Below are 16,432 nucleotides of genomic sequence, written 5' to 3'. Positions count from 1 at the left end.
ACTAGGCCCGTTAGCCACAATTGCTGAGCCTGCGCGTCTGGAGCCTGTGCTCCGCAGCTGGAGAGGCCGCGATAATGAGAGGCCCCGCGCACCGCGATGAAGAGTGGCCCCCACTTGCTGCAACTAGAGAAAGCCCTCGCACAGAAACGAAGACCCAACACAGCCATAAATAAATAAATAAATAAAATTAAATAAATATTAAAAAAAAAGTTTCAATCGAGTTATAAAAATTAGACTGTTCATTTACTCAAGTCAACATACAGTATTGTTGAAAAGCAAAAGCTTCAGAAGGACTATAGCAGGTCTGTTAAAGCGTATCAGTATTTCACTTATGTTAATTTAATGTGTTTTAAAATTTACAGGAATTTTGTGTGTGCGTGCGTGTGTGTGTGTGTCTTATCTATCTGGTTACCTGTGAATGCTACCACTAATCCAAACCTGAAATCAATAGTCCTTTACGCTAAACCAGAAATATGCTTTCTGATGCATAATTTCTCAAACTCTAATGCAATGTGTGATTTAATTTTATAGTAACAGATGAAATTAACAGTTTGTTTCATTAAACAGATAAAAGGAGTCTACCCTTAATCATTGTCAAACAACAGACTAACATGCCCTAATTTCAATGAGTACAGTTAACCTAATTAGGGTTCATCAATATCATTCACTGCTGCAAAGGAATTCTTAAACTTGAGGATGTTTCAAAACAAAATGTTTCAAGAAATCAAGCATCATTATTTTATAGTCTATTGTCTTTTCATAGATACAATATCCATAAAGATTCAGTATCTCAAAGAACTTAACAGTACCATGAATATTGGAGGAAACTACTTACTGAGGGTCCTGGACGTCCACGTATGCCTGTTACCTAAATGATAAACAAGATAATATGTAAAGAAAAAGTTTCTAAGGAGTTTTCGAAAACTTAATAGTCTAACAAATAAGAATAACAACAAAAGCCCAGTGAATTTTTTTAGAACAAATAGATGTTGACAGTTGATGCCCATTTCCTCCTTGCCTATAAAGCTAAGACATTATCTAATTTAAACTCTAATATAGGGAGGCAGTACTGGTATAGTGATTGAGAGCACCAATGCTGGAGCCAAGAGGGCTGGGTTCAAATCCTAACTCCATCCCTTCCCTTACTAGTTGTATGACCTTGGACTAATTAATTATTGTCTCTGTACTTAAGGTTCCTCTTCTGTAAAATGGTGATAATGATTATGAAACTACCTCCCTCTCAGAGTTGTTGTGAAGACAAACAAATAAATATTTGGAAAGTGCTTAAAACAGTACCTTAGACATTGTGTTTTTAAATGAAAGAAAACAATATGAATGGTTTACTTTTTAGGGAATCTTTGTTAAAGACAAGCCAATTTAAAAGCAAAGCAAACATGCAAATGTTGTCAAATAAATCAACATGTTATATTTTTGTGTTGACAAAATGATGATAACTCCTTTAAAATCTAGGAGAGTGGTGAAGAACTTTCATCCTCTTTAATGATATACTTTTTGATCATCTACAAGTCTAAATAACTCTTAAGAACTCTTATACACTATGAATTTAAATCAGGATAATGGCATAACGTATTTCCAGAAGTGTGGCACATAAATCATGCCTTTCCATTTGGATTATATGGCTATTTATACTATAAAAAATGTACATCTTAACTATCACTTTATATTCACATACATTATATTTAATTTTGTAAAACCCTGATTTACACCTTTAGTCATACGACAATAGAAGTCAGGAAATTGTGAAAAATAAACATGAAATATTATATTAAAGAATTGATCTATTTTGGTTTGCTTCTTTTATACTAAAAACTTGGTTATAAAATAAATTCCCTGTTTTTGAAAGTATGTATATGAGCAATAATATATCAATACAACAAGGCTGTAACTAAGTTTATCAATGGTACATGAAAGCAGTATATACATATATACTTACAACAGGCACTAACCCTGGTTCTCCTTTTTGTCCCTATGAAACAAAATAAAAGTTCAATTAGCAAAATATAGTGGCTTGTTGAGCATTAACATGTCATATTAGAATATTCCATGTAAACACTGGAAATTTCTGTGTAAGAAAGGTAAAAAAATAAATTGAGAAAAAAAGTTAACAATCAATCTTTAAAATATTTAGTCAGACATTATTCATGAAAAAAACACTACTTATCTCAAAGACATGAAAAGAAAATTAATCCAAAGTGTGAAATGTGTAAAGTTGTTTCCCTTCAGTTTTCACAGTAATCAAGCCCAAAGAGAAAATCCAGAAATGTGGACATATTTGAATTTTCACACTCATATTACATGCCACCTAGCTTTTAGTAACCTATCAGATGCCATTCCTGAAACACCTGCCATCCCTTTTTTTTTAACTCATGGAAGAATATGAGAAATAACAAGAGATGTATGGCTGTCTTTTAAGAAAAAAAAAAGGAAAGAAAAGAAAGAACATAATAATATTAGTCAGGTAATTCTCAATATCTGTGGAAAATCTAGAAAAAACATTAACTGAACAGGAAAGTAAAAAATAACACAAGAAACTATCATAACTTAAAGTCAGGAAGTTTAATTTGCTCTTATAATAGATGTAGATAACACAACAGATACAGATGGAATTTCTTTTGATTCTTAGAACTTTAGATTATCAAAAACTGCATTCTTATAGCATGATGTCAAGTATATAGTTTAAATAATATTGGATGAATTGTATCTTTATATACCTCTACTGTATCACGTACTTGCTTGTATTATTTATTTCAGAATTTGTCTTCCAACAGATTTTGGTCTCCCCAAGGTCATGATTATGTCTACTTTATATTCTCAGCTGGACACACAGAAGTTCTCAATAAATTAATTAATATATTAATTTTCATTAATACACTATGAAAAATGTTTTTTCCTAGGCAATTACAGAGAATGAATGCATTGAGGATTACATCCAAACTATAGAAAATGCAACGATAATGAATTCTTTTTTATTAAATTTCTCCTTTTACATATACTGTTCTTATATCTGATTATATAAAGAACATGAGTTCATAGCAGGGAATTGTTAAATAGAGGAAACAGAGAGATAAACTAAATATCATACTCATGCCCAGGAGATAATCACTGTTAACATTCTGGTAATATTAGTTTTCCATCATGTACCTGAGCTTGGTTTACCTAATCAATGCCTCAGTATTTTACTCTTAGATTTTGTCTTCATTTAAAACATTATTTTACAATCTTGACAGTCTTAATGGTGGACTCAATGAAAGAACAGTACCCTGATCATACTTGCTGATTCTAATGCTGAGACAGCTAATACTCATGAAGTCAGGAATAAACTGAGAATTCAGAAGTATTGCAAATGCATTGCAGCTCTATTTACAATAGCCAGGACATGGAAGCAACCTAAGTGTCCATCAACAGATAAATGGATAAAGAAGATGTGGCACATATATACAATGGAATATTACTCAGCCATAAAAAGAAATGAAATTGAGTTATTTGTAATGAGGTGGATGGACCTAGAGTCTGTCATACAGAGTGAAGTCAGAAAGAGAAAAACAAGTACTGTATGCTAATACATATATATGGAATCTAAAAAAAAAAAAATGCTTATGAAGAACCTAGGGGCAGGACAGGAATAAAGATGCAGATGTAGAGAATGGACTTGAGGACATGGGGAGGGGGAAGGGTAAGCTGGGACGAAGTGAGAGAGTGGCACGGACATATATACACTACCAAATGTAAAATAGATAGCTAGTGTGAAGCAGCCGCATTGCACAGGGATATCAGCTCGGTGCTTTGTGACCACCTAGAGGGGTGGGATAGGGAGGGTGGGAGGGAGACGCAAGAGGGAGGAGATATGGGGATATATGTATACGTAGAGCTGATTCACTTTGTTATAAAGCAGAAACTAACACACCATTGTAAAGCAATTATACTCCGATAAAGATGTTTTAAAAAAAAAAAAAGAAGAAGTATTGGAAATGGCTCTACAGAGGCAGGAGGGTGCTTCAGGGTAGACTGAAGCACACCTACAAGAAGACTAGAGGAACAGGGGGTCAACACCTATGGGAGGCAAAGTAGAACAGGCTTATCTCCGCGCTAACTTCTAGACTAGGTCTTCCCATTTTTAACATGAAAGTAATACAAATTAACCTTTTAAGAGCTGAAAGAGCTTTCTTTGAAATACTAAGAGAATTTTAATTGTTCAGAGAGGGTATGCAAATCTGTGTCCAATAAATAAAGGACTTTATGAGAATGATACTGAAGAAAATGTTCCTTTTAGGAGCAAGTCTAGAAAAACAAGTAAGAAGGGAGGAGAAATGATTTCAGGCAAAATTAGAAAAATGAGCCTCCTATTGTTCCACAATACTTGATATGGGATTAAATGTTCTCTTATCAGGTTCTGATAACAAATTTATCTAATGATTCTATGATATTTCTTATTTTGGAAATAAGCCACATATGTAAATATTTGTTGCTTTTGTTAATATGGGCTTTGAATAAATCAATTTATGTGGAATGATAATTTTACTAAATTTGATTTCCATACCCCTGGGAAACATAAAATTCAAGTACTCAGATTCAGATGAGAATTACAGTTTATTTAACTTCTCATCTGTTATTCATCACTTAATGCTCTGTGGACATGCCTCACCACTTTTATGGCATGCCGTTACCATGGAAGCAGTCACAGCATTTTTCCCAGCATCATGTCATCTGTATTATTTGTCTCCTACAGGATTTCAACAAGGGCTCAGTAATTATTTGGGGGTTAACATGAATGAATGAATGAATGAATGATAAATAAAAATCAATTTTATATAAACCAAGCACAAAATGTATTTCTATAATATTACTCTGCTCTCATATTTCTGATGACGCTTGATAATAAATAACAGGGTCATGAAGATAGTAGCACATAACTAGACCATGCTAAATTAACAGCTGCTTTGAGTGTGTCCAGCTGTCCCATACCACCTTTGGGAAAAGGCAGTAAACTAAATGACATAGCCTGACAGCTGTCCCTCAGCAAATTGGGTGATTGCTAACCAAATCAAATTGATTACATCAGGGCAGTTCTCACCGTTAGTTCTTTTTTTATTTCACAGATTGTTCATCTATCTACCTACCTATTCACCTATCTATCTAGTTTGTTTGAGGCCTATACTCAAACTTTTATGTTTCATATTTTTATAGCTTTCAGATGTAAATTAAATGTGAGCTGGAATCTGTAGTCCTTCTCCTTTAACATATATTCAAATGTAAATAGCTTCACTGATATTTATGTCAAATAAGACAACAACAAATTTATGGTGTTGCCCTCTGAACCAAAAAATGTAAAGGTGACAAGGACCTCCCCTTGATAGATGGCATCACTTTCATTTACCATGAAGGCATTTCATTGCATTATCTGATTATCACTTTACCAAAGTTCCACTGCACGCAGAGGCAAAGAATTTAAATTTGCTGTCTAAAATCTGCCATGAAAATTGGGATGCCTGCTCATTTCCATTCTTGATTTCTGTGCCCAGCCCATCTGGATAAGACCAGAGCAAATTCCATAGTTTTCAACTTAACCAGGAAACGGAGAGCACTTCCAAGGGAATGGAACTCTCTTCACTGACTGGGATTACCCATGTCCAGATGACAAGTGGCTAAACCAGCCAGCTGTACCAGGGTCATGGCTATACCCCAATATTGTCCTCTTGAGTGTAAGGCTTGTCTCTCGGATTAGATTTTAGGCTCCTTGAATGTGAAGAAGGGGAGAGAAAGGGAGGTGATGTGTGTTTGGCAAAACGTTCAATTAATTCTTTTAAATGAATCTTTACTTCCCAATCAATGCACGAGAGACCACGATTCCACTGAAGTAGAACTAATACCCTCCCTTCTCTTCCTTCCTTCCTTCCTTCCTTCCCTCCTTATTTCCTTCTGTTAGACATCCATTAGACATTTAATATATTAATTAGACCTTAATTAATTAATTAGACATTAATTAGACATTTAATTAGACATTTAATATACATAAGGTATATACTAAGTGCTGTGATAAATGCAAGTAATACAAAGGTTAATATGACACAGTCTCAATCCCTAAGGGATTCACAACCTTCTGGAAGAAACATCTATACACAAAAATTAACAAAGGGAATAAAACAGAGGCATCTATAATCTATAATCAAAGTAGTTAAACTGTGCTCATATATTTATATTAGTGTGGTACTTTATACTTTACAAAAGGCTTTCAAACACTTCAAAGCACAGTCCTATGCGGATAGCGTTAGAATTTTAAAAATTTACAAAAATGAAACTATGCAAAGTAAAACTTACCTTTCTTCCTCTACCTATAAAAAGAAAAGAATAAATATGTTATTTTATGCAAATATAGTTATTGAAAATCTCCTAAATATTTATTTCAATAATTATTTTTAGAGAGTCAGAACTTAACTTAAACAGGTTTCCCTGTCACCAGTAGATATAATTCAAAAGTTGTTTTGGATCAGTATGTTCGTAGGAGGCAAAATAATACATCCCTTTGGAAAATTCTGACGTTATGTGATTATTCTTAACATCCTTTATATAGTATTTAAAATTCATTAAATTATAAAATTGACTATTAAAATTATAACTAATTATCTTCAATCAGTATGCTCTGTTTTTGTTTTTTATACTTTTTTGAGTAGGCTATTCATTCACATGGTTAAAAAAAACAAACCCAAAATATATTAATAAAGGTATACAATTATACAGTGAAAAATCTCCTTCTTGTCCCCTTTCCTCTAATTCCCACATTTCACTTCTCACAGGAGGTCACTATTATTAATTTTCCTATTATTAGTCTTCCTAACCAAGAACATAATAAAACATTACATTTATTAAAGTCATCATTTGAGTTAGTAGTGTTTCAAAGTTTTCTTCAGATAGGTCTTGCAAATTTTGTATGAAGTTTATCCTTAGCCACTTTATCCTATATATTGCTATTATAAATAAGATATTTTTATTCCTATTATTTATTCTATGAGGTAATTGTATACAGTATATCTATTAATTTGTTAATTTTATACTTCACTATCTTACTAAATTGTTTTGTAGTATTTTTTTACTCTATTCCCTCAGGTTTTGTAAGTACACAATTGTAACAAAACACTGTTACTATAAAGATGAATCATTGGACCAATTCTGAGTTGGCCCTAAGCATTAAAGGTAATGCTTCTATTGTGACCACCTAGAGGTGTGGGGTGGGGAGGGTGGGAGGGAGGGATATGCAAGAGGGAAGAGATATGGGAACATATGTATATGTAAAACTGATTCACTTTGTTATAAAGCAGAAACTAACACACCATTGTAAAGCAATTATACTCCAATAAAGATGTTAAAAAAAAAAAAAAAGGTAATGCTTCTATTATTAAATATAATAAAGCTTCTAAGCTGAGATGTAAATATTTTATTATGTTAATGAAATGTCATTTATTACTAAGTTACTAAGTATCTGTATCAAGAATATTTATTTGTCTTTGCCAAATGTCTTCAATTATGGAGAAAAGCATGTGATTATTTTTTAATAGCTCTGCTAAGATAATTATTTTTAATTAATTATTTTTATTAATAGCTTTCCTAATATTGAATTATTCTTTTACTTAAGGAATAATCTCTACTTTTTCATGGCTAATTATCCTTTTAATGTGCTAATAGATTTAATATTTTATTTATGTTTTTTTATAAATTTAAAAATATTAAGTAAATTTGTATGATTATAGTTTTCTTTTTTGTGCAATCCTTGCCACATTTGGCTATCAAGGATGTACTTCCTTCATAACAAGACATTAGAAGTATGCCTTCTCTTTGCATGTTCTAGAAGAGCTTAAACAGCATTAAAATAATCTGTTTTGTAATGGTTTAGCACAACTGTGAAATCACCTGCTACTTTTAGTAGGTCTATCTGCTTTACAAATTTTTCTATTTCTTCTAGGGAAATCTGTGTGCTCACTTTTTCTCCTTTTACCAGGGCTAGTTTTAGCAAATTATATTTTCCTAGAAAGGTATCCATTTCATATAGGTTTTCAAATTTATCAGCATAAATTTGTGCAAAGAAACCTTTTATTATTCTTTTATGTTCTCTGTTTTCATTTGGTCATTTTCCCATTACCATTTCTTATTTTATGGTTAATTTATTTTGTTGATTTCCTGTAGTACTATTTTTTGAATTTACATATTTCTACTGTATTTCAGTTTTCTCACTTTTCAACTCATTTTTTCTTTATGAATTTCTTCTGCTTATTTTCAGCTTATTTTGTTGTTCTTTTTCTAATTTTTTGAGATGGATGCTAAATGCACATATTTTTATTCTTTCTTTTTCAATTTTTTAAGAATATAGCTGTAGATTTTTCATTATATTTTTAAAAAATGTTTCAGGGCTTCCCTGGTGGCGCAGTGGTTGGGAGTCTGCCTGCTAATGCAGGGGACACGGGTTCGAGCCCTGGTCTGGGAAGATCCCACATGCCGCGGAGCGACTGAGCCCGTGAGCCACAACTACTGAGCCTGCGCGTCTGGAGCCTGTGCTCCGCAACAAGAGAGGCCGCGATAGTGAGAGGCCCGCGCACCGCGATGAAGAGTGGCCCCCACTTGCCGCAACTAGAGAAAGCCCTCGCACAGAAACGAAGACCCAACACAGCCATAAATAAATTAATTAATTAATTAAAAAAAACATATACGTCACATTTAAAAAAAATGTTTCATAATGTTTTCAAGAACATTTGTATTGTTTGGTATGTTAGTCTTTCTGATGTTTGAGAAGATTCATATATTGGCTCTACTATTTAACATTATTCTTTTATATTACTCATATCTTTATTTAGACAGTTTCTATTAGCTCCATTAAAATGAGCAGTGATAAAAATTACAGTGCTTCCTATTTCTTCTCTGACCCCCACACTTTCTTCCAGCACGCAATTTAAGACAAGAAAATGCCCTAGTATTTATCTCTGTAGTGTTAAATGTGCTACTATACTTCTTCTATATGATTTGTCAGCTTTGAATGATATTTTTTGACTTCTGCCTCTTAAAGGTGAGGAATTAGCAAACTCAACTCTACTTTACCCCTTTTTGTCTTCTCCTCTCATTATGTATTATTAGCTGTATTATTTCTATATTGTCAGATTCAATAACATTTACATTCCCATCCATCACCCTAAACTGCATTTTTGTTTTAGTCTCTTTCTACAGTTATATATATCAATGCTCACGTCAGTTCTTTGACAATTTCCCCAATTAACTCTTGGTTGTCTTGGGTTTGTCCCATAGTAGTTTCCCTAAGATATTTATGGAAAGATTCCCAGAGTTCCTGTGTGTTTTGCTATTTTTTCCATAACTTTAATACTTGAAGGAGAGAATGGATTTATCTTTAAACTTTGGTTCCACATATTTTTTTCCTTGAGAAACATGTAGATATTGTTCCACTCTCTTTGGGTATTGAATATTATTACTATGGAGAAATCTGTGACTAATCTGAATAGTTTTTCATTTTAGAATTTATCCATTCTTTTTCACTGATTTTCCAAAAGACTCTTTTTCTTTAAAGTTTAATAACTTTACTAAGATATGTCTCTATGCTGACTCTTCTGGGTCAATTCTTTTAGCCACTTGGTTTCCTTTTTCAATATCAAAATGAAAGTTTAATTTTACTCCAGAAAAGTTTTCTTGGATTATATCATTATTTGTTCTGCTCTATTGCATTTATTTTTTCTTTGGGATTCTTCTTTAGGGCTATCCTTTACATATGTTCTATATTATTTTCTTTCAAATCCTTTTCACTGTTTTTATTTTTTATTTTTACTTTTCTCATTTCTATTTTCTACATCCCTTATTGTATTTTCTGCAGAATTTATCAATTCTCCTTGTGTACCTTGTGCAATTTATCAATTTCTGCAGAATTTATCAATTCTCCTTGTTCACCTTCCTATTTCATCTTCATTTCCCTATGATGATTTGGTTATCCTTCTACTTATTTACTCATTATTCCTTCTTTTTGTATTTCTAATTTATGACGTTCTTTCTTTCAATTACCTCATTAAGTTTTATTTAGTTTATGGTTAAATGGTTGGTCAGAATTTTTATCTGTTCTGTGACAGTATATTTACTGGTGTGTTCTTTATCTCATAAATTTCGTTAAACTGTCCTACCTTTTTCCTTATAGTATCTTTGTATCAATGCTGTTGTCATCTCTTTTTTTTTTCATTATTCATCTTGGAATAAATTGGGCTTCCCTAAACCACCTATTTGTAGGAAGTTGTGTATTTTTCTCTGGTTTTTGATATTTGCCACCATTGTCCCAACATACTACTTGCTTATTCCCACAGGTTTAATTTTGCTTTACTCCTGGGGATTCTGTGCAGATTGTATCTACTTCAGGTAGCCCTTTGGTGTCTTGTTTTTAATTCTTCCCATTATATTTTCCGTATTACCTGGCTAAAAATTAAGTTTGGGTATTTATTCCAGGCAAACTCTCACTGTTGAAAGATACCCAAGAGGATAATTGGTAAATTACTATGTAATGTTTCCATGAAAATACTTTTGAATACTTCATCATATTTGTTGTTATTTGCAGTGATATTTGGGGGAAGAAATAAAGCCTTGACACTGTCTAGACAAGGATGCATGCAAGTCTCCATTCATGACTGCTAAAACAAATAACCTAAAAGTTTAATATTAATCTTACCTGGTTCACTAAAACACATAAATATGAACTTGTTTCTCTTATATGGAAGTTTTTCTGACATGTTACTCAAATACACAGGTTATGTTAAACACAGACACTTTTCTCCAAAAAAGAAGTTTTAAAAACCAATAATTTATATCATTGTTTTCTCAAGGAAATCCATTTCATTCTCTTGTCTTTCTTAGCCAACATTAAAAGCATTCTGCATTTCTGAGCCAATGTAATAGAGGGTGCTGTGGCAATAAATTACATTAGAAATTATTATTCCATTACCAAGGTCAAAGCTGGCACCAGGGAAGAGAAATGTGTTTCTACAGCTCCTCTTAGATATTAATGGACTTCATAGAAAAGCAACAAATATCTTGGAGGCACCCAGCATGGACAGGGTAATAAATGACCATCTTAAGTAGTACAAGGAATTCTCAAATTAGACTTAACCACTTAAAATGCAGCCAAAAAAATTCCCTGGTTTTTAAGAAGACAAGAAATAACTTTATTTTCATTACTGTTAGATAAAGTGGGTGAGAGAAATTATTAACCCCAAAGACCACTGAATAGTGGCTTAATTATTTTCTTGGGTTGCTGAATTCTGAGAGCAAAAAACACTGTTACTATAAAGATGAATCATTGGACCAATTCTGAGTTGGCCCTAAGTATTCTTACCAAAATTGGTATTGCTACTTCCAGTTGTATGTGGACAGACAGGACAGCACTCCCCAGGAGGAGTTATGGGGTCGGCACATTCAAGCACATCCTGGCACTGTATCTTGTCACAAAGAATGGCGCCATTGTCACAGACGCAGATCTGGCAAGGGGCAGGTTTCCAAATGTCCCTGTTTAAGTACATCTGACCATTCTGAGTGCAGGCTATTTCTTCACCATATCCTTCTAAAATAAGAAGAAAAAAAGGAGGTTAGTAATCTTCTGAAATTTTGGAATCTGGGAAATATTTAAGAAGGTGAGTCATCTTGTGGGTTCTAAAAAACTCTGGGCTAAGCGGTAACCTCCTAAGGTGGCAAAACACAGATGAACTTACTTCATTAGTATTTAAAGACAAAGCATGTAATTCACAATTGAATTATTATGATACTTATATTCCAGCATGATAGGGGGGTAAAAAGTGATCCAAAGTTAAGTATACTAAGTCAGAGACGCTTCCCAAGATCATTTTTGAAGATACAAATAACCAAACGTGGTAAGATCATGTCAGAAGGATAAAAATAAACCACTGAAAAGCAGGAAAAGAATAGTTCCAAAGAGAATACATAATTTCAGCGTTTGGTGAACCCTATGTGACTTTAAACTGACCAGAAATTTTCCATTAGTAAATCCCACAACAACAGAAGACAATATATATTCTCGTACCATGAAGAAAAACTTAAATTCATTTTAAACATTAAGGTAAAAAAGAATAATGGTGAGCCATTTCATGGAGTAGATTTCCACTAAACATCCGAAACTAAAGTTGTTTCCTAAACTGTAGTGGAAATGCAAAGCTTACACAGGTAATGCATTCATTATCTTTGCATCAAAATTAATTAAGGAAAGTCACAACCAAAACAATATGGTAAGCTATAACCTAATATCTGCCAAATACTTTTCTTACATTTAGATAAAAATTTAATGCAGATTTGGAAAATATATACACACAGTTATACACATAGTAGTTCTCTTATACATTTACTATAAAATAAACACATATATTACATCTTTAACTTTGTGATTCTTAAGAAACAAAACTATAGTATTTTAAAACATAATGTGGATCATATAATCCTTGCTTAATTCCTTCAGGAGCTTTCCAACTACTTAAATTCAAAGCTCCTTTTTCAAGCCCAAAGGCCCTCCCTCCCAGTCCTTGTACAACTTGACCCCTTTGCCTAGCACTACCTTTCCATCCCTCAACTCAGACTCTGATAGCTCACTATTACGGTTTGCTTAATTGTCACCTGCCCCCCACAATTCTTCTCTGACTACCCTATAAAAGTAGACTTCCTTTACCGAATTGAAATGCCTCACAGAACTCTTTAAAGAACCCATTCACCCATCCATCCAGTGATTCATTCGTTTTGTATTATATGCAAGGTAATTAAATATTTACTAAAATGGAATGGCTAGGCAAAAATCACTGCCTTCATAAGATTTATCACAATTAGTATTCTTTTTTTTTTCCTTGTTTATTTTCTTATTTCCACCACTAGACAGTAAATTTTACGAAGGTAAGAACTAGTGTGTCTTGTTCGTCATGGTATTTCTAAACCTTGATGTCATACCTTGCATAGAGCCGACATTCAACAAATACTTGTTCAATGGATGGATATGAATGAATGAATGAATCTAAATTATGGTTCACTAATTTAACTGCACCAGCACTAACTTTACACTTTACAAAAATAAAACTAAAAATTTTAAAATGCATTTACAATTAGTTTTTGAAATATATTTAGTTATATTTATATATTTATCACAATATAGTCAAATGCTAACACAGAACTACGGATGAAAATGATTTCAGTTTAAACACATTAGTCCAAATATCCATCTTCCTAACTTCAGAAAGTTTTTCTTGGATAACATTCTTCTCACTGCTCTATGGAATACTTTGCCTCACATAGTCTTTCATCACATATTTGGCAAATGGAAAACTGTTTTCAGAGCATGACACCACATCCTGGCTTCTGTGTTATTCACAAGAAGAGCACGAAGTTTCTAATCTGTTTCATTTTCATCAAAAGATGTTTATCACATAATGTATAGCTACTCAATAAAAGAATATTGGCTCTGTCTATCCAGTGTTACTATAGGCATTTTAAACTAAGGAGAAAATAAGTATCCTGCTTTAATATGCTTTTCTGCAGAACTATTTTGAAAAAAATAAGAAATTTTCACATCAAATAAGCAGTGTTACTTTTAGAAGAAAAATCACTTTGAAACAATGTAGTTCCATGGTGAATATTTTCACAAAACACAACCTATATAGAAATGGACTTACACCCATAGTCCATCGAACTACTCCATTAAGTAAAAAAAGAATAACTTTGTTCATTAAATTTTTTGATTGAGAAAGAAATATCCAATCACAAGCACTAAATACCATTGACTGAAAATGAGATACACCACAAGTTCAGTTAGCTTGCTTCTCCCTTCCCACACCCTGGGAGGCAAAAGTGTTCACATGTATCTACGGAGGGTTAAGTGGGTATGTGCCTAGGACTGCATGTGCAAAATACTGGAAGTATATGTATTCTGTTCTCAAAAATATATACTATCATTGTGAAGTCTCAATTTCACTGATGAAATAATTATATATGGGGAAGTAGTGAATGTGAAAAACAAAAAATGAGATGACATACAATGATGTTGTTGATTAAACATCATTAAAATATGTGAGAGACTCTTCAGGGGTGAGTTATACTGTTCTCTGTGGCTCCTTCAAGGTTGGAATAAAAAGACACATTCTCTCAGTCTGTGTTAACTCACAGAAGGTCAGTTTCTTCCTGAAAGTTTAAGACAGCATGACCTCAATCCAAGGGGCCCTATATTACTTGCTTTAAATGACAATGTTAAAAGTTAGTTTTATACTCTGAGTCATCACTGGTCCTTTTTCCCCCTGAGAATTTATAATTAAATTTAATATGATGTGGAAAGTTAGTTGGAATGCTTTTAAATGGCAAGGAGATGAAAAACCACATTCGCTGCTAAAACCTGCCCTCTCTTCCCCAGCACAGAATCCATGCACATCACAGAGGGCACAAAAACTTCGTGAACTCTGATTCTTCATGTCTGAATGAAAGACATGTACAAAGAAACACTGGGTAGAAAATACAGGGTGTCTTGCAGTTCTCAAGTTTGTACGTGGTAGTTGTGTACCTTATGATTAGGTTGTCCCTTCTGTTTTCTACATAGATATTTATTTAAATGAAAAAGAAAAGTAAAATAGGAAGCAAAATTGCAGCCAATTTACAGTAAAGTAGCCATGACATAATTATTTTATGAATGACAATATTATTAAAAAATAACTAAGTAAGAATTCTCATATGACATTCTGAGAGGGTCAATACCGCCCTCCTGATTCCTCTATAGAAATCATAAAATAATGCAAGCTAACATTAACCTTAATTGAAGGTCCAGAAGTTTAAAAATTATTTCTTATAAAATCTGAAAAAGAATTCCAAAACCAAAATACTTTGACACTTGTATTTTTTCTACGTGTTTCTTTAATTTTCCTAAAATTGAGGAAGACCGATAGATATCTTATTGTATTGCCATTATTTTGTAATCTTCCATGGTGTTGTAACTTCCAAAAATTTTATCTTCCAAGCCACATGATTCTTTCACCCTTATCAAATGTTCCAACAAATTAAACCAATCCATTGCAAAGTCATTACCACAAACATCTTGGCACTGATCTCTTAGATAGAAGAGATGTATTTTATCTGACCATGTTTTGTTTGAGAGTAACTCAATTGTCCTGTGTTTCTCATATATCCTCAGATATTTGTCTTCTCACAAAGATTAGGTGCTTTTAAATTTAGTTGTAAGAATTCAGTTCTTAATCACTAGATGGCAGAACAAATCCACCATCTTATTATAATAGACAATTAGAAACTCAGACATCAGAACTGCTGCTGCTTGACAACTATGGCCCACACCCTAGGGCTACATTCCTTTATATAATTGTACTTGTGCAAAAAAGTCTGTATAGAAATGGCCTTATTGAAACCTTTGACTGTCCAGGAGAGATGTGATTCTATTTTTAATATTAAATTATTGGGGTCTACCTAAAAATTTTGAAAAATATATGAAATAAATGCACCTAAGCCCATGCTGGACATTCTGTAGACATTAACTAAAGATCTTCCTTGTAGAAATAATGTGCTCGCATATCACAGAAATTTTAAATCTCTTATTCAAACAAGTGTTTGTTCAGACCATTTTCTCTCACTGGACTGTGAGCTCCTTGGGAGCCAGACGTGTTCATCTCAGTAACCTTCACATCCAATGTCATAAAATCAGTCTTTGATAAACATATTTGCTGTGTGGATGAATGAGTGAGTGAATGAAGGCAGGAAGTACTATTTCATTGATGTGCTTATTAAACAGATAGCACATGAAGCTCTCTTTCCTCCTTCCCTAAACTTCCCAAAGAGGATGTGCACTGAGGACCCCTATTTTGAATGATAGGGAAATGGGTCACTTGATTGTTCTTGTTAAGTATGCCCCTGACATCTAGACTTCTGTGTGGCCAGAAAGGAAGAAAACTGTGTCCGTCACAGCCGCTCACATTTTGAAAAAATTTTCAAAAAGCTATAGCAGCCCTTCAGCCTTCCTGGCCCAGTTGGTCTAGGTCCCTTTGCTGGTTATGAAGGTCTGGGTTAACATAATTTAAAGTTTCTCTAATTGTAAAAGTTTTTGAAGGGTTAGAATCATGGCACAGTCAGCTGGTGTCCTCATGAAGTGGGCAGAGAATGCTTTATGGGACAAGAGAAGCAGCAGCAGAGCAGCTCCACTGGTCCCTCTGGACCAGAGCACAGATGCTGCCTTTACCGAAGCACAGCATAGCCCCAGCTGCTGGACTCAGTTCCAGAGAATGTTCCAAGGCAATCCCTCCCTTCCTTCTGCGCTCAGGCACTGTTTATCAACACAACGGAGAGACGAAGAAGAGTATTCAGCTCTTCCTTTAGACCCTTCTGACTCAGCGCCAACAATTCC

At 33.5% G+C, this 16,432-nt stretch overlaps 1 protein-coding gene across 1 annotated transcript in view; it reads right to left on the bottom strand.

Annotated features, from left to right (window-relative positions):
• Positions 1–16,432, bottom strand: part of COL5A2 (collagen type V alpha 2 chain) — a 143,462-nt gene that overhangs the window by 65,974 nt on the left and 61,056 nt on the right. The window contains exons 2-4 of the mRNA XM_082397309.1: positions 11,369–11,608; positions 1,955–1,987; positions 836–868 (exon numbers count right to left, since the gene is read on the bottom strand). The gene's annotated coding sequence lies outside the window, so the exon portion shown is untranslated. The remainder of the gene's footprint in view (positions 1–835; positions 869–1,954; positions 1,988–11,368; positions 11,609–16,432) is intronic.

The sequence above is a fragment of the Balaenoptera borealis genome, assembly GCF_965194805.1.
Source record: "Balaenoptera borealis genome assembly, chromosome: 6".
In the NCBI taxonomy this organism is placed as follows: Eukaryota; Metazoa; Chordata; class Mammalia; order Artiodactyla; family Balaenopteridae; genus Balaenoptera; species Balaenoptera borealis.
Note: the sequence above shows the minus strand (reverse complement) of the source record. Positions and strands in the feature narration are given on the sequence as shown.